This window comes from Phyllopteryx taeniolatus, chromosome 18, assembly GCF_024500385.1.
Source record: "Phyllopteryx taeniolatus isolate TA_2022b chromosome 18, UOR_Ptae_1.2, whole genome shotgun sequence".
NCBI lineage: Eukaryota > Metazoa > Chordata > Actinopteri > Syngnathiformes > Syngnathidae > Phyllopteryx > Phyllopteryx taeniolatus.
The window spans coordinates 11560466-11585354 of record NC_084519.1 but is presented as its reverse complement, the minus strand read 5'-3'; the positions used below and the strand labels follow the sequence as shown (position 1 = coordinate 11585354).

The window sequence follows — 24889 nt, the reverse complement described above, 5'->3', positions numbered from 1 at the left end:
GGCACATTGATCAATTAGCTGCTTTACTTTTTAAATGCTTTCGTGGGCCACTGAGCTTGAATGTGCATTCAAATCCAATTATTGTTTTTTCCCCCTCATTGTCCATTTGAGTCCAGTGCTGCATATGTTTGGCCTTGGGCTTCAACCTGTGCAAGCTGTGCAATAATTGTAAATGCCATTAATGAACCAGCCAAAGTTGCCAGCGCCTGGGCGAGATGAATACCTGTGCTCCCTAATCAGTGGAGTTGCAGCATTGGTCTCTCTTATTTTCTAGTGTTGTTCCACCAGTCCAGTATTGAGTTTTGTCTTAGCAAAACTTCATTAGACCGTCTCCAATCAGTTCAGAACGCCACCTCTGGGCTATTGTCTAATTCCCATAGGTTCAGCCACATCACTCCTGCTCTGTCTTCCTTGCACTGGCTCCCTGTTCATTGTCAGATTCAGTAAGAAATTTGAACAGGCACTTGCAGAGCCTTTAATGGTCAGGCTCCTCTATACTTGTTGGACCTGGTGTCATTTTATTGTCCTGTTAGGTCACTGCGGTCTGCTGACTGTCTTAGACTTACTGTCCCTCACATAAGATTAAAAACATCAAGGTGATAAAAGCTTGCCCCTAAATTGTGGAATGCAGTTCAATTGGAGCTTTGCAGACATTTTTAAAAAGAGTTCCAACACGTCTGTTTGAATCAACTATATGATGTTCTTGGTTCTGTATTTTAACAATGTGAGCCACAAGTCCTCCAAATAAGAAGTGCGATCTAAATGTACTTACCTACTTTGGTTTAATTTTATTTCATTCCAAGGTCCAGTTATGGCCTTTGGTCGCAGGAGTCTAGTTTGAATAATGTTTTGAGGTGTTGTCTGCTTTGGTCTGTTTAAAATTCATGCTGCAAAGAAGAGCTGCCGCACCTTGATAGCGCTCTACTACAAAATTGTATCCAAGGTACTAGAACTTGGCCAACATACATAAATAATACAGGACGTATCAACATGGAGATTGAGTTAAAGATGAAGAGAGTAAAATGTGTTAACGAAGCAGTTGTTGGTTCACATTTGGTGAGCTTCAGCAACGTTTACTGTACTGTGCACAATCAATAATGAGTCATTTAAGTGGCTGTCACATCTACAAAGTATCTATGGGAATCATTGATGTAAAAACAATAATGATGAATAATTTCGGTGCTACTACTGCTACTTGGAGTGTGAAATACCTTTGAGCCACAGCGGTAAAAAAAAAAAAACTAAGAAAAAGCAGTGCACTTGTTAAGTAATGAAGAAGCTAAAAAAAAAAAAGACAAATTAAATGTAATTTATGTGTGAAACACTGACAAAACATTTAGCCATCTCTTTTCTATCGGGCTTGTCCTCATTTGGGTTATGGGAGAGCTTGACCAGCTATACCAGCTGACTTAGTGTGAGAGGCGTGATACACACACACACACACACTCATTTATTTTCAAGGATATTTTGGTACACTTTTTTGGTACTTTTACAACGCTACAAATGAGTACAATGGTGTAAAATGTGATTTTAAAAAACACTCAAGCATAAATGTGGCATTGCGGTACGGGACCCCTAACTCTGGATGCTGTCACTGGAGAACCCTGTTTAAGATGAGCAACATTGCGCCAAACAGCCTCATTAGTAATCCAAGCATGGGATCAAATGTATAAAACCCATTATGTAGAACAAAGCCTAAGAGCGAGATTACAGTCCTAAAATGGTGATTAATTGGCTGATTAGGAGAATGCTGAGGATCATTTACATGTTACAAGGAAGAAGACTGCACTCACATATAGAGAGAGCATCATCTCGCCATGGAAAAGGTGTTGGTCTTTCCGAAAGGCTGAGACGCCTCTTCCCTAATGAACTGATTACAACCAATGATAATACGAGAGCGTGGCCTTCAATTTATGACATGCATGACATGCATGTGGTTCTCTATGTGGCAGGAAGTAAATGAACATTGACAGCAAGTCCTTATTATTCATTCTTGTCATATTGTGTTAAAAAGGGCTTTTTGTGGCAGAAAATAACATGCACCGCTATCACCCATCCACTGATCACATGAAAACAATGAATTGCTGCCCCCCCCCCCCCGGTTTCAATATGCTTCATGATATTGTAGGCATAAAAAAAAACCCGCATTGGATCGGATAAATCACATTCACTGCAATTGACGGCTTTAGAAGTCAAATATCCATGTTAACTGGGAAGGCTGGCGGTGAATGAGTTTTTAATAGAGTTGGTCGTAATAATAGATTAATCGTGCCCTGCGATTGGCTGGCGACCAGTTCAGGGTCTACCCCGCCTTGTGCCCGATGATAGCTGGGATAGGCTCCAGCACGCCCGCGACCCAAGTGAGGAGAAGCGGCTCAGAAAATGGATGGATGGATGGATTAATCGATTAATGAGACATTAAGAATTTGGTCGAGCTGATTGTTAATTGAGGTACCACAGTAGCCTAGTGGTTTGTTTGCTTCTCTGGCTTCCTTTCACAATCCAAAAACATGCATGTTAGGTTCCCCTGAAGACGCAACATTGTCTCGTGTCAAAATGGATTTTTTTGTCTATATGTATCCTATGATGGACGGGTGACCAGTAAAAAGTCACCAGGGTAAACTTTCAGCTCACTCACAACCAAAGGATCGACAAGCGGCATAGAAAATGGATGGACGAAATTTTACATCAAAGTACGGCAATCAAAGACACGTCTACCCCAAAGTATACGTGTGTGTATAGACCATGAAATAGGGAAAACAATGGAACCCAGTAAAGTGGAGTTTAGCTACCCATGTGACAGAAGAGATGATGAGAAGATGTAATGTTTAATTTCTATGTTGTCACTTATGTTTCTGCATTTTGGGGGTGTACACATATGGGTTGTTGGTGTAAATCCAGTTTAAATTACTTGTGCTCTCTAGATCTTAGGTGTTTATTTGAAAGCCCAGAGCTTGATGTTAATAAAGTCTTTCAAATGAGAGCTGGACAAGAGTATGTTTATAGCAGCTAAATCTCGTATTGCTTCGGGCCGATGAGTCTCTTACCTGATGCCTTCAAAGACCTCTGTCTGTGCTTTAGGCCATGTTTCTACCAATCTTGCTAAATCAACTTTATCTTAACACGACAGGCTACCAGACTCGCCTTTTCTCCCCCTCAACATTCTAGGTTGATTAAACGCTCCATTCGAGACTGCTTGGAAGTCAGACATATCTCACTAGAAAACACGACTGAACGAAACTTGTATTTGCTGATCGTGTGAATAGATAATTTATCCTGACAGCAAACCTAAATCCTTTTTGGCATGCTTGGAATTTTTGAAAAACACATTTTACTGAATAATCTTATGATACAGAGTAGTACATGTACTACTACTTGTTCTCAAACCTCTTACAACAAGTACCACCTACAAAGAAATACTGAGCGCTCCAAGTACCACTATCATGACCGACATTAAAATACAGTAGTGTAGTAGGTCTAAGAGTTCATTAAAATAACATTATTGCCAGTCACTGTAGCATTATGCACAGTTTGACCATTAACACTGTGCCTAAATATAGGAAAATTGTACTAAAAAGTTAAATCAACTTAACTGTATTTTGCCAGTGAGTCTTTTGCATAGCAATAGTGGTACTAATACCACACTTTGAGAATCACTGAGATCGACACAATTTTACCTTTTCTTTAAATTTATATTTCTCAGAACATGAATGGCAATTTTCCTTATCTTTAAAAATCTCCAAAAGGTCTTCTCTCGAAAAATAAATCAAATAAAATGTAAATGCAGTGGCCAAATAAATACATTTCAAAAAAATCTGGTAGTACAGTTAAAGTGCTGCTATATTAACTGTTTCAAAGGTCGAGTTTAAAGGCCCTGGTTTACCTGACTGTAATGTCTCAGACTCACTAGATTAGAGATGTAGATAAGAGACGAAGAATGAATGAGATTGACGAAAAAAGTAGTCGTGTGGATATACATAGAGTAGATAGATTCTGTATTTGGATGTCATGTTAGCTCTGTGTGCTGAGCTGTAAATAAAGTGAATCAAAAAGAAATTCAAGATCGTTTTTTGAGAATCTTACACAGATTGCTCGGAACACGTGGCCCAGACATCAACGGCCGGCCCCACCAAACTATGACAACGCTTAGCGGTGGATCCCTCGGCTCAGGCTTTGATGAAGAACGCAGCTAGCTCCGAGAACTAAGGTGAATTGCGTGACACATTGATCATCCACAGTTCGAAGGCACCTTGTGGCCCAAGCAGCACTCCCAATGGGCCAGCCCGTCTCTACACAGTCCGCGGCGGTGGGCCCTTCCTGCTCGGCGTAAACATATAATTGAGCGGACGAAAAGAAACACAGATGCGGCAAGGGACATGTAAAATCAAATTCACAATATAAACAACAGAAGATTACATCATACAGTAGACCTTTTTATATCGCACTACGATGTATAGCGTTATATAAGCACAGCTCTAATACAGCGATGGTGGCACGGTGGGCGACTGGTTAGAGCGTCTGCCTCACAGTTCTGAGGACCGGGGTTCAATCCCCGGCCCCGCCTGTGTGGAGTTTGCATGTTCGCCCCGTGCCTGCGTGGATTTTCTCCAGGCACTCCGGTTTCCTCCCACATCCCAAAAACATGCGTGGTAGGTTGATTGAAGACTCTAAATTGCCTGTAGATGTGAATGTGAGTGCGAATGGTTGTTTGTTTATATGTGCCCTGCGATTGGCTGTGCCCCGAAGATAGCTGGGATAGGCTCCAGCACTCCCGTGACCCTAGTGAGGATAAGTGGCTCGGAAAATGGATGGATGGATGGATAATACAGAGATATATCAGCAAGCAATTTCCACGTCGATCTGCTCGTGTTGAATTGCGATATCTAGTAAAACTGATAAATGGAGCGTTTTTATAGTCCACTGGCCGTTGTTGTGTGAAATGCGATTACTACATCCCAGAAAGTCGATTTGCCCAGAGTTGGCAAGTAAGAACTCCGTCTTCAAGCCGTCTCCAATTCATTTTCCGAGTAGGAAGTGGAAAATGTGTGACTTCCCCCACTTATCCTGAATGCCGCAGCATGCACACGTCAGTAGTTATGCCACTGCAACGAGACAGTGTCTCTGGAGTGCTCCGAGAGACAGTATATACAAGTATACTTTTTTACTATTGACTGCATTTCTGGTTCTCTTGATTAGGTCCCAAACAGGACACGTGAGCTTGACTTCTTGCTACCTCCATCATAGGCATTGTATTCACTGGAGGGTTCTTTTGGGTTTCAGTGTGCGAGCTTGGCTAGTTTTAAAGAAGCGACAGATTGCCATGAATCCAGCCAACTACGCTCATTTGAACGACTGTTTTTAACGCAAGCAGTCCCCACACTCTGACAGTGTTGTACATTGGATAAACCTGGACTTTCTCTTCCTGAAGGTTTACTGACAGGATTTCATTTTTGTGGGACACGTGTTGATCCCATCATTCACAGTCTGGGAACCGCAAACTATAATAGCCCCCATCCTGTTCCGATTAGAACATGGCTAAGTGCTATATCCCAAATTGCTAAACACATCTCACTCTCGTCCCTGGAATCTCTTTGCTGTGTTTGCTAATCGTATTAAAATGGCCCTCGAGGGATCGAGTGTGGTTGTGTAGTGTGCTCACTTTGAGGTATTCAGAGAATCACCGTTTATCCCAGGGGATACAGCAGACCCACCCGCAATAGGTGAAAATCTGTGATATAGTAGACCATATGAAAACATACAATATTTCATATTTGAAACTTAAAACATTTAACTTATTTAAACACCCAACTCTTCAACCAAACCATAGAAGTCGGCTAAATGCTAACCTATAATGCTAAATCCCATAGTCAGGCTAAAGGAAATTAGCATGGATTTTATGGTGATTAAAAACATTCTAACAAGCGCTACTTTACCACACATGGTGTAGCAACACATACAAAGAGAGCATACAGTAATACATACAGACATATATTCTCTCTGCTTTGTGAGGAACAACGACTATTCCTGGAGTTTACATGGTGACCTTCTCTGCCTCTTCTTCTTGCTCTTAATTATGCTGCACCCCTTCCAGTAGACTTCGGTGCTGCTGTACATGGTACTACACCTAAGGCATGCAATTCCTAATTTGGAAAACCCATTAAAAACGATCACTTAAAAATCTGCCTTATAGCGGAAGTGCAAACAGTGAAATGCCATATAATGGGGGAAGACTGTGATGTTGCTTTGTCTTATCACACTTTGTACTTTCCATCTTTTTTTGTCTATTTACTGTAGTCCACACACAGTACAGAGATCACACATTGCTCTGACCTTCCCATTTTCTTACGTCTGTATTTATTATTATTTTTTAAAGCTTATTATACTATTTGTGACTGATGATTCTCACTCTCTATCACCATATCATGCTGTTCGATAAGCATAGAGGGTTCATCGTAACGCATAACTGGAACTAAACCCTCATATATCTCCGAGCTGTCACTGCTTCTAAATAGTGGTGGGTGTTGATCAAATGCGACTAAAATTAAATGTGTGCCGCACAAGACAGAGGATGTATCGCTGCTTGCAATGTCTTGGCACACCCGCGCATTGCTTGCATCATTTCGAAGCTTTTCCACTGAGTCGTACAGTTCAGTTAATGACGACCAATGAATTCAACAAAAGAGAGCAAGGCGGCACAGTGACTTTTTATGTTGTTTTTTGTCGAGACGTTTACAGGTTTTTTAAGGCAAAAATAAGCCAGGATTTGTTTCCTTCCTGTTGTTGCATGGATTAACAGACCAAATAAAGGAGTGCAATGATTCTAGCCACATCTTTTTTTGGTTGCCTTTAAGTATTGCTGCAATGTATTTTAAGAGAATAACATAAGTGAAGAAGAAGAGTATACACATTAAGTTAATTGCTTTTAGGTTTGAATGTGACCCTAATGAGCACAATTGCTATATAAAAAAAATAATTGATAGAAGTTTTACAGTTATATAATAGTTAAGAATGTAAAAAAAAAAAAAATAGTTTTATGAAGGTTACAAATAATAAATTTCTTTTCCAATATCTCCATGGAAATTTTTTCTTCTAAGTCCTATCACATCGGAGGGAGACCGCATTGGGTGTAGACAGTTCGATTATATTGTGAAGTTTACAAAAGGGAATCAAACTGTGCTGCTTTGGGAAAAATTTGGCTTAACTAAGATGCACAGATGGGTCTGCGTTTGGCGCCCTTGAAATTGCTCCTCTTCGCTGTGGTGTCAATCATAGGGCAATCTTATTCACAAAAAACTAATGGAAGATCTGAGCCACGGCGCACTCAGTGAGTCATCTTTAAAGCGAAGAGCGGCACCTCACATCGCACAAATGACTGGTGGTTTGCCAATGAGACAAGACATTCGTGTTCCAGGAAAAAAACACCCAAATTATATTTAAATAGTTAAATTCATGGCCTGTCATCTGCAGAACAGAGGTGTCTACAGAAAGATCCGATTTCCTCTAACGTTGTATTTGTTTGAAAGAAAAGCTTGTCCCGCGATTTATTGACTTTCTCTGATTCATAAATGGAGCATTTAACACAGCGCTTTTTCTGATTGGAATTGACGCCATTGGTGTCTTGTTGAAATATGAATGACATTCACCGCATGAGTCCTCTGTTGTCCTTGTGATGGCAGCAGATCATCGCAGACCAAACGTGGCTTTAGTCTGCTGGAAGCTCCTTTTCAGCCTGTTTTTGTTTTTCTCTGAGTAAATGCAAGCTTGTGAGTTCAAGTAGTCTTTTTAGATTAATTTGACTGTTCCAATAGAGTACCTGCGTGATGGGTATTAGCCATCGACTGCACGGCCTAGTCCAATTACAAAGTATAGGCATCAGTCAGGAGATTGAAGGAGGTAACCCAATTTTACAAGCAAAAAGGACGTTCAATGTCTTTTCACTCTATTATTGAACTGACTTACACTCATGGAGGAATGTGCAGCCCCCAGTCAAGCCAATTCATTACAGACTAAGTTCCTAAGTATCGACCACAACTGTCTAACGAAGTCAAGTTAAACTAAATGAGTACTGACGGGAAGCCAACAATAGACATGAGTCAATGGAATCCGGCCTAAACTGTCACCAGTGTGCGGGGTTCCGCAACTAGTTTTTATGAGTGGTCGACTGTCACTAGTTTTGCTGCCAGCAATCAAACCTATTACGGCTGATTGAGGATCATCAATCCCTCTCATTCAATAGAAAACATCATTCATTTTGTTCAACTGATGCCATGATCAATTACCATAACACACATTAAAAATTTCATTTCAACATTGAAGCTTCGTTAACATGTTCCAACACAGTCCCATCGCTTCAAACCCCGGTTCACTGATGCAAGAGTGTAACATGCATATTGATTTGTCTATACAATGTCAGAGCTCATATTCCTGTCACAATAATTGGGGTATGTGTGCAGTTCATTCAAGCGTCAGGTTTTTTGCCTAGTAATTATGCAGCAATACAATTTAATTGTTGTCAATAATTGTACCATTTACTCCCACCATGCACTTTGGCCATTCCTCCCTCCACCTGTGCTCACTATCACCATGTCAAATGTGGCCACCCAGAGGGCGATGGCATCCAATAGTCGCATTCAAGTCACACCACATTATTGCTTGCTCTATTCCACTTGAGGGTAAAATGACTTTTTAAAGACAAATATCTCATAGGTCTTCTTCAGTATTCATCATGTGTGCTATGTGTCAGCATGAGCGCCCCCCAAAAGAAAAAAAATGTCAGAATTATAACCTGACAAGAACGGCTGGAACACCAGAACAATGTGCATTCTCAAGTTGTTCATGAAACACATTTGTCTGTAGATGGAAATCTTAAGTACGAAGACTTCATGAGCCTTCTAGAATTTGCATATAACATGCACCAACCTGTCACCTTCAATATGGCATGGGAGGCAAAAGGAACACAGCGGAGGTTAAAAAAAACCACAGGGATGAATGGAAAGACATGCGTCAGAGCAAAAGGTTGCTGTTGCATGTGATTGATTAAAAGGCAAAGGAGATGTGATACAGAGAGGATTTGATGTGCTGTTAATGAGCCAAGAGTTAAAATGGATTGCTTAGCACAGGATTTAAATATTACCAGTTGAGGATTAATGACGGGTGAAGTGAGAGATTTCCCTTCCAATAAGTCATGTCTGAAAATCAAATCTCTCCCAAAATTAAACGGAGGACTCGTATTGATGGTTTAAGAAATGCTTCTTCATTTCGTGGATTAATTTTAACTGTACAATACAATATTTACTCCTTTTTGGATTATTAAATTTTTTTTTTTTTTGCATCTGTGAAGTGATACAGAGATTTTGACAAAATGCGGCAAAGCTCTCTCCGAAAAAGGTTTCATGGGGCAGATTGCTTCTGAGGTTGAACCCCGCTTTGCAATAGAATGGCAAAGAATATTTCACTTAGGATTAGATGCACTGTATCAAAGTTCTTGGCAAATGTTTCAGGCTGGGTAAAGTCAACATAAAAAGCGATGCACGGTATCAATATTGTCTACAGGTATAGTGCTCATCCTCATTAGGGTCGCAGGTGTCTTTACTTAACCTCACGTGCATGATTTCGGATCATGCGAGGAAGCCAGAATACCCGGGGGGAATAAAAACATAAAACAAGCAAGCACGGGAAGAACATGCAAACTCCACACATCAACGGCAGAGCTGACAGTCCCACTCGGAACCTCAAAACGGTGAGGCAGATGCGCTAACTTCTATTCCACCATGCTGCCCAGAAAAATAACTACTTTATTGTTTAATTTACGGAAAAAGTACAGAAAATATTAATGTATTCTGTTTTTGTGTACCATGTATAGAGAAATTGCTTCTGAGCCTTAAGCGAATACTTCACAACAGTAGCTTGACAATGCAAGAAATAAATCATTCTATTCCATGTGCAAACATGCCTACGTACAATGAGGCCTGGCTGTCCGCCATCTCCCATGATCCCAGCTCAGCCGCCCCTTTGCTCAGTGCGGGAATGTAACAAAGCCTGATGGTCCAACAAACAAATGGTTTCTTGGTACAATTGTGCCAAGAGAAATCAGCCTGCCATTGAATGTGCTTCTCTCGCTAACCAGAGTACTGGGGAATGGGAGGCTCAGCATTTCTATTATAGATAGCTGATATGTTGCCACCTGTATACTGTTTAGTGCTGAATGTGATTTGAGATATGATGCTTGAGTTACTCCCCCTGTAATTGGAACACACCTGCCGGTCTCCTTCAAAAGGGGGCTCAATCACACTCCCTTTATGATTTCCAATTCATATTTTTGGGATGGATAACATAAAAATGTTTGGTTGCAAACTGCTCCATTGTGTGTGACGATATACGCTGCTGCTGTCCACTCATATTTTAATATTTTTCACCACCTGCAATGTGTGACAGAAAAAAAAAAAAAGAATACTTCAGACTTTTGCAGCATGTAAAAAGGAAAGTCAACAGTGGAAATTGGCATTTTGGAGCGAAAAATATGTGTTCATCGTCTCCCACACCTCAAAAAGGGTTCTGGTGCCTTGACTCTGACTTGCAGCCAATCAATCTGTCACAACAGCTCAAAGGGCAGCCCTCTGCAAAGGTGTGAGCCTATTCATTCACTGTGTGCAAGAATGGAGCTGAAAAACTTCGCAAACCACAAGAAAAATGGCTGCTTTTTCCATAAAGGTCCGTTATAATATGTCAGAAATTTGGCCTGTCTGGCATATTAACATTTTTCCCCAGACAGTGTGAATAGGGATTGAGTTCCATGAAGGTGTTCACCTGTTGCCTAGTTAAAATGGGTGTACAGACTTGCTTGATAAACACATATTTGTTTAGGCCTTGCATTTCTCCGGCCAACATAAAAAATACAAAGTCAGGTGGGCTGGGTCGTTAGATCTGTCAAGAAAAGCGCTCATGATTTCCATTTTCTTTGATTTGCCTTTATTTTGTTGTCAAATCAGGCATCTGATAGGGTGATTCGCCATCTGTTGCTTCAGCCCTGTGCCTGGGAGCCTAACAATATATGAATATATATATATATATATATCCACTGTATGTTTGCACCCTGGAGAGAGGAAACCAAGTGTTTTTATAATGACCCGATGTACCGTTGCATTCAGAATAATAGCAGTGTGTTTAAAAAAAAAAAAAAAAAAGGTGAGTAAAGGGCATTCTTATGACAGCTTTCATTTCCATGTAGGCAAATGCATTGGGGGACATTCTTATACAAATCAAAACAAAGAAGAAGAATAAATTATCAAATTCCTGAGAAAAATTAATACCAAGCTTTCTTTTCATACATTTACTGTACTATAACTGGAAAAACACTTGAATATTTTGCTTTCCTTTGAATTACTGACCTGCTATATAGTTGTACACAGTGAACCCCTAAATATTTGTATTCACAAATTTGCCTACTTGCAGATTTTTTGGGGGGAACCTTACCCTCTGTTATTCACAGAAAAACACACCTTTTCACTTTTTTTTGTGCTCTACCAGAGCAATAACAGTATTGTGTGGATGTTCTAAATGTCGCATCTATAGGTAATTACAATACTGTGTAAACTGTATTGGCTGGGCATCAATTACTCGATGCTATTCCCGGCAGGATCTGTCTCTCCAGCAGATAGAGGAGATTCCCTGAACATTTATTTAGTGAATGGATGGATGGCACGGTGGAAGACTGGTTAGAGCGTCAGCCTCACAGTTCTGAGGTGCGGAGTTCAATCCCCGTCCCCGCCTGTGTGGAGTTTGCATGTTCTCCCCGTGCCTGCGTGGGTTTTCTCCGGGCACTCCGGTTTCCTCCCACATCCCAAAAACATGCATTCATTGGAGACTCTAAATTGCCCGTAGGCATGACTGTGAGTGCGAATGGTTGTTTGTTTCTATGTGCCCTGCGATTGGCTGGCAACCAGTTCAGGGTGTACCCCGCCTCCTGCCCGATGACAGCTGGGATAGGCTCCAGCACGCCCGCGACCCTAGTGAGGAGAAGCGACTCAGAAAATGGATGGATGGATGGATGATTGGAATTTACCCCACCTTGAAAGCAGTAGTCTCCCTCTGTAAGTTTGTCACTGTGTCATCACAATATACAGGTGTTAAACAGATACTTTTAAAACATTGTCTGTACAGTTTAATATGCTAGGAAGACAACAGTTTTACCCTGGAACAGTTTCCATTATTTCATATTGGAAAAATGTATCCTAAATCAGAGGTCGACCGGCATCCCGAAGCAAACTGTCCATCCATTGAGAACATGCAAATTCCACACAGGAAGGCCAGAGAAGACATTTTAACTTAAAACTGTGACGCAGACGTGCTAACCAATCGTGGTGCGCCAAATTAAAATGTATTACATACAAATACCTTTTATCAAAAAGCAGCACGATATCAACAAAAGCCCATCATTATCCCCCTTCAGAACTTTAAATGTGACATTGATCCATTGCAAGAACAAGACATAGAAATGAATCCAGGGTGACAAATCTTTAAATTACCGGTAGTAACATTGTGTTTCCTTGCACCGTAGCTGCCAGAATGCGGTCTAGAAATAAAAGAGGGGGGAAAAAATATCACTGCCCTGAGACAATCATCTATGAGTGAAATATCTTAGTGCAAGGCAGTTATGTCTTTAGTTATGTCAATTAGTAACAATTAAGACTTGGCTTGGCTATTTTACTGAGCGCACCTCCCATGCTGAGTCATAATTATGTCACAGGTGTCACTTTGTGGAATCACTTCATATCTTACCCAGTGCAAGTAATTAATGTGCTAATTTTCGACACGGTCGGGTCATTGGTGTACATCCAGCACCTCTGTGATGAAAGCACATTCGCCTCACCAGGCTTTCTTATTGCAATCTTTAGTAAGATCTATAACCCGGGTATTAACTAATTACACGTCAACTTGTTTGATGTAAACAGTCCCCCAAAGTCTCCACAAGCAGATGGGTGCCTCTAATGAACTCCTGTTAATTTATGCCTTTCAAACAAGTCACATACATCCATTTAGGCACAGTGAGGACTGCAGAGGCACCATTAAGATATAGCATTAAAATCTAATCTATTTTACTTTTTCAGAAAAATAAACCAGCTGACTTTGGGTGGGTACAACATGGGCTGGTCACCAGCCAATCGCAGGGCACATATACAGACAAACAACCATTCACACTCGCAACTGTGGACAATTTAAAGCCTTTGTTTTTGGAATAGTAGTAGGAAGCCGGGGACCTGGTGAAATCCTACGCAGGCACAGGGTGAACATGCAATCCCCACACAAGAAGGCGGAAAGTGAAACCCAAGATCACCTTGAGGCAAATGAGCTAACCATTATTAAATTTCCTGAATTTATTAGACAGCTATTAAAATAAAAATAAAATGAAACTACGAGGATAAAATGTCTACCTGTGTTAACAAGAAGTGTCGAGGATGTCTTCAAGTTACATTTTAGTATAAAGTTTAACAAACAAGAAAATCAGTATCAACAATTTTGGGTGATTGCGTAAATGTTTGTCTGTACCTACACACTTGGCGTCCTTTGTTGGGTTTGTTCAAAGTCTATTAATATAGGGGCAGAGAGCAAAAAAAATATTTGTCTTGTAATAATATGCCCTTTCGTACCATATTTTCATTTTTCTTCCATTCTAAAACAGCATTATTTCAAACGGAAATACACACACAAATTGATTATGATTCAGTTACTGGTTTGGTCCCTAACATGTCAGAAAATAGGCAAAAATGTTGATCATTGTTTACCAAAGTAAAAGTAGATGTTTGTTTGCAAATGTCTTATTTTGATTAAGCACGAACATAATCAGTCTGCTTTAATGGAGGACCACAGAAATTAGACAATATTTACCGTTGGGAGCTTGAAATTCCAAGGATTTGGACAATATTAAATTAAACAGTCTCTAATTGATTAATTATTTAAATAGTTGTCGATTAATTTGATAATCGATTAGTTGTCGATTAATCGATTAGTTGTTGCGCCTCTAATAACATTGCGACCATGAACACACTAACTACCTAAATCTCGTTTAATACTCTCTCCACCATACAGGTCATTTTAATGGAAAAAAATAAACACATTTGATGCATGACAATTGATTGTTTTTTTCCTTGAATCCATTTTTTTTGGAAGGGGTCATTAGCGCGAGTGATCATATGCATATAGTGGCATAGAAATGTATAGAAAACAGCATTGAGAATGTGCTCTATCCCCTCAAAATGCCACCATGAGTTTATTTATGTTTTGGATTCACACAATTAGATCTAAAATAATTCAGGGCATGGCATCCCATTGGGCAATCCTATTTCATTTTCCCTGGACTAACATCGTTACTAACCTGCAGTCCTCCCCTCGTTCTCCCCCCCAACATTTGTAATATCGTTTGACAGAAGCAGGGCCCGAATTAACTGCCGTCCATGTTGACGCGCAATTTAGTTTTTGCTAATTATAGTGCACTTCGGTCATAAATAATTCTGTGCTCCTCTGCTATGCATCACCCGCTGGCTTTCATCATAAAAGCACACACACACACACACACGCGCTCATATGCTAATGTTGACTGGGTTGCTTTGCATTGAAGGGAGAGAAACAGAGCAGAGGACATTGAGCATTGCATCGCTCCCTTACAACAAAAGGCCATTCATAAATAGTGAGTCTTCACTCTGTCCCACGGTAACAGATTCTGAGACTCCAGTGCCTCTGCATCCCTTAAGCAATGCTTTAATAATACAACAAGATGGAAACATAAAATGGATCTTGACAAGAGCAGAGCAAAACCAGGGTGAGGAGGTTTAGAGTTACCCTCAAACTACAAAACATGCAGACATTCTAATTATAAGAAATAGCTGTTCACATTTCTGCATTATGCAGATTGAAAGCACATAAGAACCTCGGAGTAAAAATACGTGATAGAGCTTTGGTTAAATTTCAGTGCCTGTATGACTCATGCATGTGTCACCGTGTCCGCCTGGTCATTACAATCAGGCACAAGTCAGTCGAGGGAGAGAAACATTTAACACATAAAAAGCACTTAACCCGAACATAAAAAACACTTAACCCGAACCCAAAAGAATGTCTGACATGGTTTTCGGAATGCAAGAGAAATCATTGATTTTCCTCACACTTTTTATTTGTCATTAAGTGGGAGCTATTGGAACGATTTTGCAATTTCTAAGTTTCCTTTTTCGTTTCATCCCATCACATTTTAAATTTTAGAAAACTTTCTACTTTCAGAATTGTTACATCAATACGATTTTAAAGTAGCAGGAAGGTACTGTATGCCCTTCCAATAACTGTGGAAGGTCTTTGTGCATTTGTGTTTTTATTTGCTACACCTCAATTCTCCTTTCGCTGTGCCATCTTGAGGGAAGAGTTTGCCCAATATATCAAAAAGACGTCTCACTCCACAGCTGTACTGAGTGATAGAAATCAATGCTGCAAAAATTTGAATAAATGTCTTTTCTTCTTCCCCTCTTTTCTAGCTCTCATAAATGCCGAGCAGGAAAATGCTCCCATTTTCCCATTTCTCTCACAAATTCCTTTCCTCCCTCATGCCACACGCTCCCACTCCTTCCTCCACATCTCAGCTGCCCTGCTTTCTTCCCTATCCGAGCCTGTTTGACCTGCGCTAAGGTGATATGGCTGAGCCTTCCTCACATCCCACACAGAGCCAACAATCTTCTCCCGCTCCCCATTATGCCGGACCTTTGCGGTACACATCTCCCTCAGGGTCATGTGTTCAAGGCCGAGCTCACACTCTTCATGTTTACCGAGTGAGATAGCAAGGACAAACGATCTGAATCGGAATACTGCACATAAATAGAATGCTCGGAATAATGGAATGCTCGGATAATGCTCTGTCGATTATGTGGCGGTGATTGTTGATTAAAATTGTGGAGGAATGAAGCCAGAATTGAGTCTGCTCATTCAATCTCAACTACTTTGTGGTCTAGAAATTTTGTCAGCTAAGACCTATAACCACACAGACCATACGGCACACAGTGGGCACGGAAAGTATTCAGACCCCCTTAAATTTTTCACTCTTGGTTATATTGCAGCCATTTGCTAAAATCATTAAAGTTAATTTTTTTCCCTCATTAATGTACACGCAAGACTCCATATTGACAGAAATAAAAAACAGAATTGTTTAATTTTTTTCAGATTTATTAATAAAGAAAAACTGAAATATCACACAGCCATAAGTATTCATACCCTTTGCTCAGTATTTAGTAGAAGCACCCTTTTGAGATAATACAGGCATGAGTCTTTTTGGGAATGATGCGACAAGTTTTTCACACCTGGATTTGGGGATCCTCCACCATTTCTCATTGCAGATCCTCTCCAGTTCTGTCAGGTTGGATGGCGAACGTTGGTGGACAGCCATTTTCAGGTCACTCCAGAGATGCTCAATTGGGTTTAAGTTAGGGCTCTGGCTGGGCCATTCAAGAACAGTCACAGAGTTGTTCTGAAGCCACTCCTTCGTTATTTTAGCTGTGTGCTTCGGGCCATTGTCTTGTTGGAAGGTGAACCTTCGGCCCAGTCTGAGGTCCTGAGCACTCTAGAGAAGGTTTTCGCCCAGGATATCCCTGTAGTTGGCTGCATTAATCTTTCCTTCGATTGCAACAAGTCGTCCTGTCCCTGCAGCTAAAAAACACACCCACAGCATGACGCTGGCACCGCCATGCTTCACTGTTGGGACTGTATTGGACAGGTGATGAGCAGTGGCTGGTTTTCTCCACACATGCCACTTAGAATTAAGGCCAACAATTTCTATCTTGGTCTCATCAAACCACAGAATCTTATTTCCCACCATCTTGGAGTCCTTAAGGTGTTTATTTTTAATTTTTTTAAGCAAACTCCATGGGGGCTTTCATGTGTCTTGCACTGAGCAGCTCTTCAGGCAGTTCCTTTGACCTCATGATTCTCATTTGCTCTGACATGCACTGTGAGCTGTAAGGTCTTATATGGACAGGTGTGTGGATTTCCTAATCAAGTCCAATCAGTATAATCAAACACAGCTGGACTCCAATAAAAGTGTAGAATCATCTCAAGGATGATCAGCAGAAATGGACAGCAACAATTCCGTTTTTTTCTGTCAATATGGGGTGCTGTGTGTACATTAATGAGGAAAAAAATGAACTTAAATGATTTTAGCAAATCGCTGCAATATAACAAAGAGTGAAAAATTTAAGGGGGTCTGAATACTTTTCGTACCCACTGTAACTTCCAAGGGCATCATTATTCTGCTCATTAACTGACATGGAAAGTGGAGCTCAGAATATTCAGAGAGTTTCTCCATACTATGACTGCAATCCTATAGATTGAAGGAAACTGAGTAGAGTAAGTGTACCCTTATATCCGCAACATGTTATTACTTTAACTGTGTTTATTGGTTTGCTGGATTGACTGCCTCTTGGCTGTGTTCACATTGACATTCTCGCGCTTATTTCGTTTTTTAAAGACGTTTACACATACAGTTTAGTCACATTCCTGAGTAAAAAAAAGTAAAACTATTCAGTATGTCGAAAAATGAAAAAACCTTAAATTAATGTAGAAAAATGTAGTTGCCTGACCACTCAAGCTTGTACAGTGAAACATTTCCTCGAAAATAATGCTTTTAAATGTCGCACAGGATGTGAGTGTCGCTCAGAAGACCTCAGTTGTGGGAGGATTGAAGCGTTGATTCTTAGCTTTTTTTTTTTTTTTTTTTGCGACACTTACTCCAAAACGAGCAGCCTCACCAATGACGGGTGTGAAAAGAACAAATTCAAAGCAGTAAAGTGGGGTACACACACCAATAATCGGGATGGATTTGAGCAGTTCACCCCTTCCGATCAAAGTCAGCCATCATTCGTCTCTAAAAGATGATGATGTGATATGGGGTGTGTTACGAGAGATGTTTCTTCTCTTTTCTGCTAAAAAAAAATCATCTGGGCATACAATTTGGAATATTAAACATGTTCAATATTTACAGTCGCAAATCTTTGTGTGTGGTCAAACACCGAGTTAAGCCGAAACACTGGCTTTGCGATTGGGACGTGAAATGGAACGATAGTCAATTACACTTATTCACTTGGTACAAATTACTTAGTGTTTAAGCACCCCCTCAAAACAATTAACCAATACGAAAGTAGATGTCCAACTCATGACAGAAAATGGAATGTAATATTACCAAGTGGCGTTCCAATTAATATTATGCCACCTTGGAGAGACAGCACTTAGACAGCCTGTTTCACAGATATGGATTACGCCTGCCAGACAAAATTTCCCTGTCGGTGGCTGTCTCTGTTGAGCAATATCTTTGCTTAAAGGCAATGTGTAAGCACTCCCCTGCGTCTCCGTGAAGCCTTCTTTAGTGCAACTGTCAGAAAGCTGACACGGACTTCCGCAGCAGTGCCACCCTTTGCCAAATGCACGACCTCCAGATTTAAGACTTGAGCAGATAGCACAAGTGTATGGCTCCAGCTTATTCATCATGGGCAACATCTCTCCGGCTTTTTACTTGTGGAGTGTTGATTATGATGACTCTGCCATACCTTAAATTAGGCTCTTGAAGTATCAGCTCATAAATTGCATGGATGGAACGACAAACCCCTGCAGCAAAGAGCCTCCTGATGTAGTACTACGTGCTACTATTCCATTTAGAACATGCTAGTGGGTGCCGCGTCTGTGTCAGATGAGTAGATTAGAGTAATAAAACTTGGCGCTTAGATGATGTGACATTTCACCTCAGCTGTAAAATCTCTGTAGGGTGCTCGTACTTTCTTGCCTGCGGTGAATATGTTAATTGTCCGCATAAACAATGGGGGAGCAATATTGCATGTGCATTTATCTCATAAATTAAACAAATCTATGCCGATGTCTGTTACGGTGTCTGACTCTAATCATGTATATATTTATATGAGGCAAATGGTGAAGAGTGGAACTTTCAGAATCAAACACTTAAGATTGTAAAATAAAACAAGTACCAGAAGATTATACATCTGCACAACATAATGTGAGACGGCAGTTTGTCTCAAGGCACCTCAGGTAAGTGAATATCGAAGGTTCCAAAAGGACTAGCCTCAACAAGAGAAGGACAGATTCAAATTGGGGTACACACATGCCGATAATTAGACTGAATCCCGCCCGTTCCGATCAAAGTAAGCAGAGGCCCGATTGTCGGATGTCTCAAAGAATCTTCTGACTGATTATCCCGTCATGCGCGGTGTGTCAAAAGGGATTTTTCCCTCCCTAATCTTCTTGGAAAATACATTATTAAACCTGTTTAATATTTACGACAGCAAATCCTTACGTGTATGGTCAACACAGAGTTCGGTCGAGCAACGGAGTCCGTAATTGTGACTTGAAACGGAATGATAGCAAATGAATAAGCGACCTACAGGTCGCACTGTTGCAAATTCAATAGTGGGGCAACAGATTGTGTTGAGTGTTCGTATCTCTCCCGAGTTATTCGTCACAATAAAAAGAGTTGCCAACTGCAATGTAGTTATGAGATAAGATAAAGCTTGTCTTAACCTTTTCTATTTTGTCTTCTACTACCACTACTGCATCTGTTTTGTATTTTCCCAGTCTGCTGACAGCTAAGAATATTACAAGAGTGATTCATCTGCAACGCAACTCACCTTCACGTGAGGCCTTTATTATTAAAGTTATGCCTGTGTCTTTTATTGCTTTAAATATGAATAGTGGTTAGTAACTATTTTTTACATTTCTATGACAGTTAAGAATATTAGGTTCTATGGAAAAAATTGGAATAATTGCTTCAAAATCCCAACAATTGTTGGAATTGGTGTCTATTCTGTGCAGTATATGCTCACTTCATATGTTTTTCTGTTGCCCAGCATGCATGTATTAGGGCAGCATTCATCTTGCTCTTCCGCTGTGTGTGTTTGCATCTGCACGGCAGTATCTCCAGAACCAATCGGCAGGCGTGTCAGCTGGTTGTACAAGGAAAGAAAAAGGGGGACAATGAATGACATTGACAGGCGACATGCGTCAGAACGTCTGTTGTAAGGACACTGAACTGATCGCTGATAGCAGATGTGTGTCTAATTACGGTGGGGTTGGGCGCCCTGAATACGTCTGTCTCCTCCGTCTCTGCCTACCAGCGAGGCGCCCTCCGCAACTCCCAATCACTGCCTCTAATTAGAGGCCTTATCTCTGCCAATCACTGAGCCTTTTGCTCTTTTCCACGGCCCGCTGCGCATTTAGCAGGGTAACAGGCAAAGCCAAGGAGGCGTGGTGGTCACAGAGGACAATAGATAGATAGGCAGGGAGAAGAGAATGAAGTGACATGAGATGCATGAGCCTGATCGCTGTACAATTTAGTATGACTTTGAATGAAGAGTAATGGACTCTGTTCAGAAGATGGACACATTTTGGGTTACTCTTGGTAAACCTGAAACCAGCTCTGAACCCTAATTTGTTCTAATTTGCTCTGCTTGTCTGTCACCCTTGAGCAAGGCACGCTGGCAGTTTTCCCTTGACTTCATGCTTGCTGTCCTCAGTGGGAATTAGTTATTTGTGGTGGATTGGATGTAATACCAATCAAGTGAAAATTGCATTTATCCGTTGGGATGAATGTCTCCAATGCTAGTCAAATAGGTTGCCATGGGGATTTGCACATTAGACACTGGGCTTGCTCTTGCTGAAAATAAGTGTCTTTTTGAAAATGTGTTTAGCTTCTCCTATGAGTTCATACTAAACTGTCACAAGAATAATTGGTGGAGCTGCACCTTTATTTTGACAAGGTTCTTCATTGGCCCATGCTTCACCCATCCTTGAATATTAGTGAAAATTAGGGATGGTTCTTTGACTGAATGTAATCTATGGGGAAAGTGGAAGACCAATTAATTGATTGTTGCTGCTATTTCTTTGCTTATAATGGGAAGAGAATCCCCAAGCAAAACACTGCTACTGTACTTTGTACAGAAACCCTTGGCAAGCACAACAATGAGACATTTCTTGTAGTTCGTCATCAAGTCTGCACACAGCTCAGGAGGGATTTGGGTCCATTCCTCTTTACAAACATTCTGTACATTCTCTACACATACAAACATTCGCCGTTTGGAAACTGGAAGCTTTAACTCCTTTCACAGGTTTTGTATTGTGTTTAGGTCTGGAGATTGACTAGGCAACTCCATGATCTTAATATGCTTCTTGCCACATAGGCCAAAACTAGTCTGTGAGTTGAAGGGGATTAAATACTTTTTTTCACTCAATAAAATGTACAACCTTTTATGACATTTATATTGTGCAATTCGATTTCTAAATTTTTGACTATGTCTATTATCATAATCAGTAATAAACCCTAAAACATTTGGACTAATTTCATTGTAGTATCGTTACTGAGCATGATTACAAATCCAAAAGGGTATCAAATGACTACTTCACCCACTTTTGGTCAATTTTCTCTTGCTGACGTGATGTTTCCTTCTTTAGAGAGCAAACTAGGAGACTGAATTAATAGCGCCTCTGCTGGTTACAGCCAAGCAGCCATTCCATTTTACCTCAATTGCTTCAAGACAATCAAGAATTAATTCTTTACAATCAGTCGATTAGTATGCGCATGCTCCAGTGGAAATGGTAATAGTTTATTAGTCATCCTGTTGATTAACAGACTGCAATGAAAACACCACCTCCTTTTTGTAAAGTGATCCAATATCATTAGGATTTGCTTAGTTAGCCATTCATTTTAGTGTGTCATTAAAACTACGAACAGCACAGTCCGTGTTGACACCAGGATAACAAAATGTGAGCTTTCCAGGCAATGTCATAGACCACTAAAGTAGGTTATCAGGGGTTGCCATGGCAATGAAAGAGAAAATTCTCTATAATTTCAGGTGATTTGCAGTTATTATAAGGTTACATTGCTATGTGATTATCCTTTTTGAGGGGGTTGTTATGATTATCTGTGAAACAGTTTGCAGTTCACAAAGTTTAGACAGAGAACATTTTAGCGCTTCCCATCCTTCGGTATATTTGAGACAGTTTGTTAGATAATTAAATTTTTGGGAGATGTGACCCGAAAAGGGGTTGTGAATTCGATGTTAACAAGAAGGGATTGAATCAAAGGGACAGTCAAACTGTCCAATTGTACTTAAAGTGTCAGGGTGAAAAGAAATGTAGACATTGTCTCCCTCCTTGTCTCAATGTCTGTCTGTGTTAGTTAGGTCACGGAACCTCTTCAAAATCAATTTAAGAAAATTACAATTCAGCCCAAGTTCCGTCATGAGGTTTTATAATTTCATCTTCTTCCTTCAGTGCCTTTATCCCAGAGCCACTCAGTTCATCTCTGCAGCACAACCCCGGTGAATAATTAACCGCAGTCGTGAGCAGCAAGCTGATGAACGACACAAGCGTTCTATCGTTCCCACACAGCCGCACACCTGCAGCGGTGGCGGCCTTTAAAGCATCTTCTTCTTCCTCCTTTTATCTCCCTATAGTTTTACTTCAGCCAGACGTACCATGTATCGTTCGACACACCGAGACAAGTTCTCACACGCTGGTGCAGATGGCAAAAACTGTCGCGTACATGCAACTTTATTGTCCACGTACGCACACACACTGCTATTTCTGCTTTCGGTTTTCTAAGCTAAGGGCACTCAGGATGGACAGATGTGGGAAGGATATGAGGCACCTTGGGGCTCCCGCTGTGACACCGAAGGTAACAGGCCTGTTAACCTATCTGAACGAAAGGAAGGAACCATGTACCGACTTGCTCCAATAGCTAATTTGGGATGGAAGGCGGAACTGATGGGAAACTTGGGGTGGTGGGGTTGCTGCTGAAACAGACCAAGAGTCTTAGCTGGGCTTTAGTATTAAGACTGAATATTGATGAACGTGTTCCTCCGTGATTAGTCGAAAGGCTTTGTTGGATCCTCTTCAACTGAGCAATTGTCGTACATGTAAGAATACTATGGTGCACTTTTGAAGGCATAACGGAATCATGTCTGCTAATTGTTTTACCAAGAATACATTAGCCAAAAATATCTTGCCAAATCAAACAGAATGTTGAAACTGGCCAACTATTCATTGGCATGGAGACGAGGCCTTGGAGATATATTTAACAGACTTAGTGAATATGTTTGTTCAGTTTGTCTCGCTCTCATTCATGCATATTATTGACTTTGTCTTTGATGCATGTTTATTGTTTATGTCGGGACAGAAATTCATTTAATCAAATATTAAATCCAACAATGATGAGACCCGACAGTCATGGGTGTACACTGTCTCTCGCCGAAATGTCAGTTGGGATAGTCTCCAGCTCACCTGCGACCCAAGTAAGGATAAGCGCTATAGAAAAAAGATGGATGGATGTTTTTCAGGATTGCATGAGATAAAATACGGATGCTCTGGGTATACAACTTCCTACAAATAATATATGAGCAAAGAAAACAATTCAGAGCTACCGGTACTTTAAATTGTAACCTTTCCTCTGAGTGTGAAACAAATTCAGAGAAATGATAAGCGGAAGGGCAGAAAAATCATATTTGCAGTTTTTAGAAGTTAATGTTAGTTACTAAGGGTGTTTTCCTAAAGAAGAAAAAACTGGCCAACTCATCCATTTACGGAGACAAGGCCTTGGAAAGATATTTAACAGATGTTGTTATTACATTTGTCAAGTTCGTCTCCCTTCCATTCATGCATGTTATTGGTTAGATTTTTTTCTTTTCTTCTGCATGCTTGTTATTAACTTGAGACAAAAATTCTCATTTATAGTCAAATATCAACCCCAACAATGGATAGAGTTGATGACCAGTCTATGATCTACCCTGCCTGCAGCAAAATTACTGTTGCAGTAGTGTTAGTAATTCATAGTTAAGGTCAATGCACATAAAAGCAAAGAAAAAACGTTTTTGGTATATACATTTGTCTGAACTGCAGCCTTTTCAGCATTAAAACACAATGAGCCTCTATGCTGTTGCTACCATGTTGAGACAGCGAGCGCATGCTTCCGTTTATACGTGCGGGCGGGTGTGTGTTTGTGTCAGTCTGACTAAACACACCGCTCTCATGATGCACTTCATCAGCACTAGTTACCTTAATGATTGGTCGGCGGGACACGTGTAAAAACTGCTGGCCACATTTGTTTTGACCTGCCACTCTAAAGCACTTAGATTTTAAAGATTGGAAGTGGCACACTATTGTTACAAATAAAACAGCTCCGCCAAAGTGTTGACTAATCGGTGCCATTAAAATCTTGACATCTGTTGGTTAATTATTTCCTATTGCTCTATGACGATCATTTGTCCCTTAGATGAAACACAAGATCATTAAGTGAGTCTGGATTACAGCGCGGCTTTGGGCCAAGACAGCTGACAAATGATTTGGGATCTTAACAGGGGAAAAGTAAATTTGACCTTTCTGTGAAAGTACTTAGGAGGAAACAAGGAAACATCTTAATTAGTTGGCCTGGACATTTCATTTGATAGCTTTAACAACTCTATCTAAATGATAACAGATGTCAATAATAATCAACTACTTTATGGGTAATGAGTTTGCTATATGATTGCTACAATAATAGCAATCTAGTTTTCTGATCATTCCAACTGTAGTTAACATGGGTCAACGATGATAGCGTATGAAGGAAACTGTATTTAATTCAATTACTTCATCCATACAGTATATCCATTTTCTATTGTCATTAGGTTAGCGGGTAAACTGGAGCTGATCCCAGCTGACTTTGTGCAAGAGGCTGGGTACACACAGGGCTGGTTTGGGCCTGGTCTGGTTTGGTGTCACTATTTGACCTGGATGAGGCTTCGTTTACTGGGCCACTGGACGGTTGCTTCATCAAGGTGTTTATGGGTCAACTAGAGATCCAAGATGTGTTTTGCTAAAAAAAAAAAAA

General features: G+C 40.5%; 1 protein-coding gene across 4 annotated transcripts in view; it reads right to left on the bottom strand.

The window, feature by feature from the left end:
* The window catches only part of tmem121ab (transmembrane protein 121Ab), a 42421-nt gene that overhangs the window by 4896 nt on the left and 12636 nt on the right, over positions 1-24889 (bottom strand). For 2 of the 4 annotated variants that reach the window (XM_061754491.1, XM_061754490.1), the window contains one exon: positions 19854-19973. The exons of the other annotated variants lie outside the window; for them this stretch is intronic. The gene's annotated coding sequence lies outside the window, so the exon portion shown is untranslated. The remainder of the gene's footprint in view (positions 1-19853; positions 19974-24889) is intronic. 4 annotated transcript variants of the gene reach the window in all.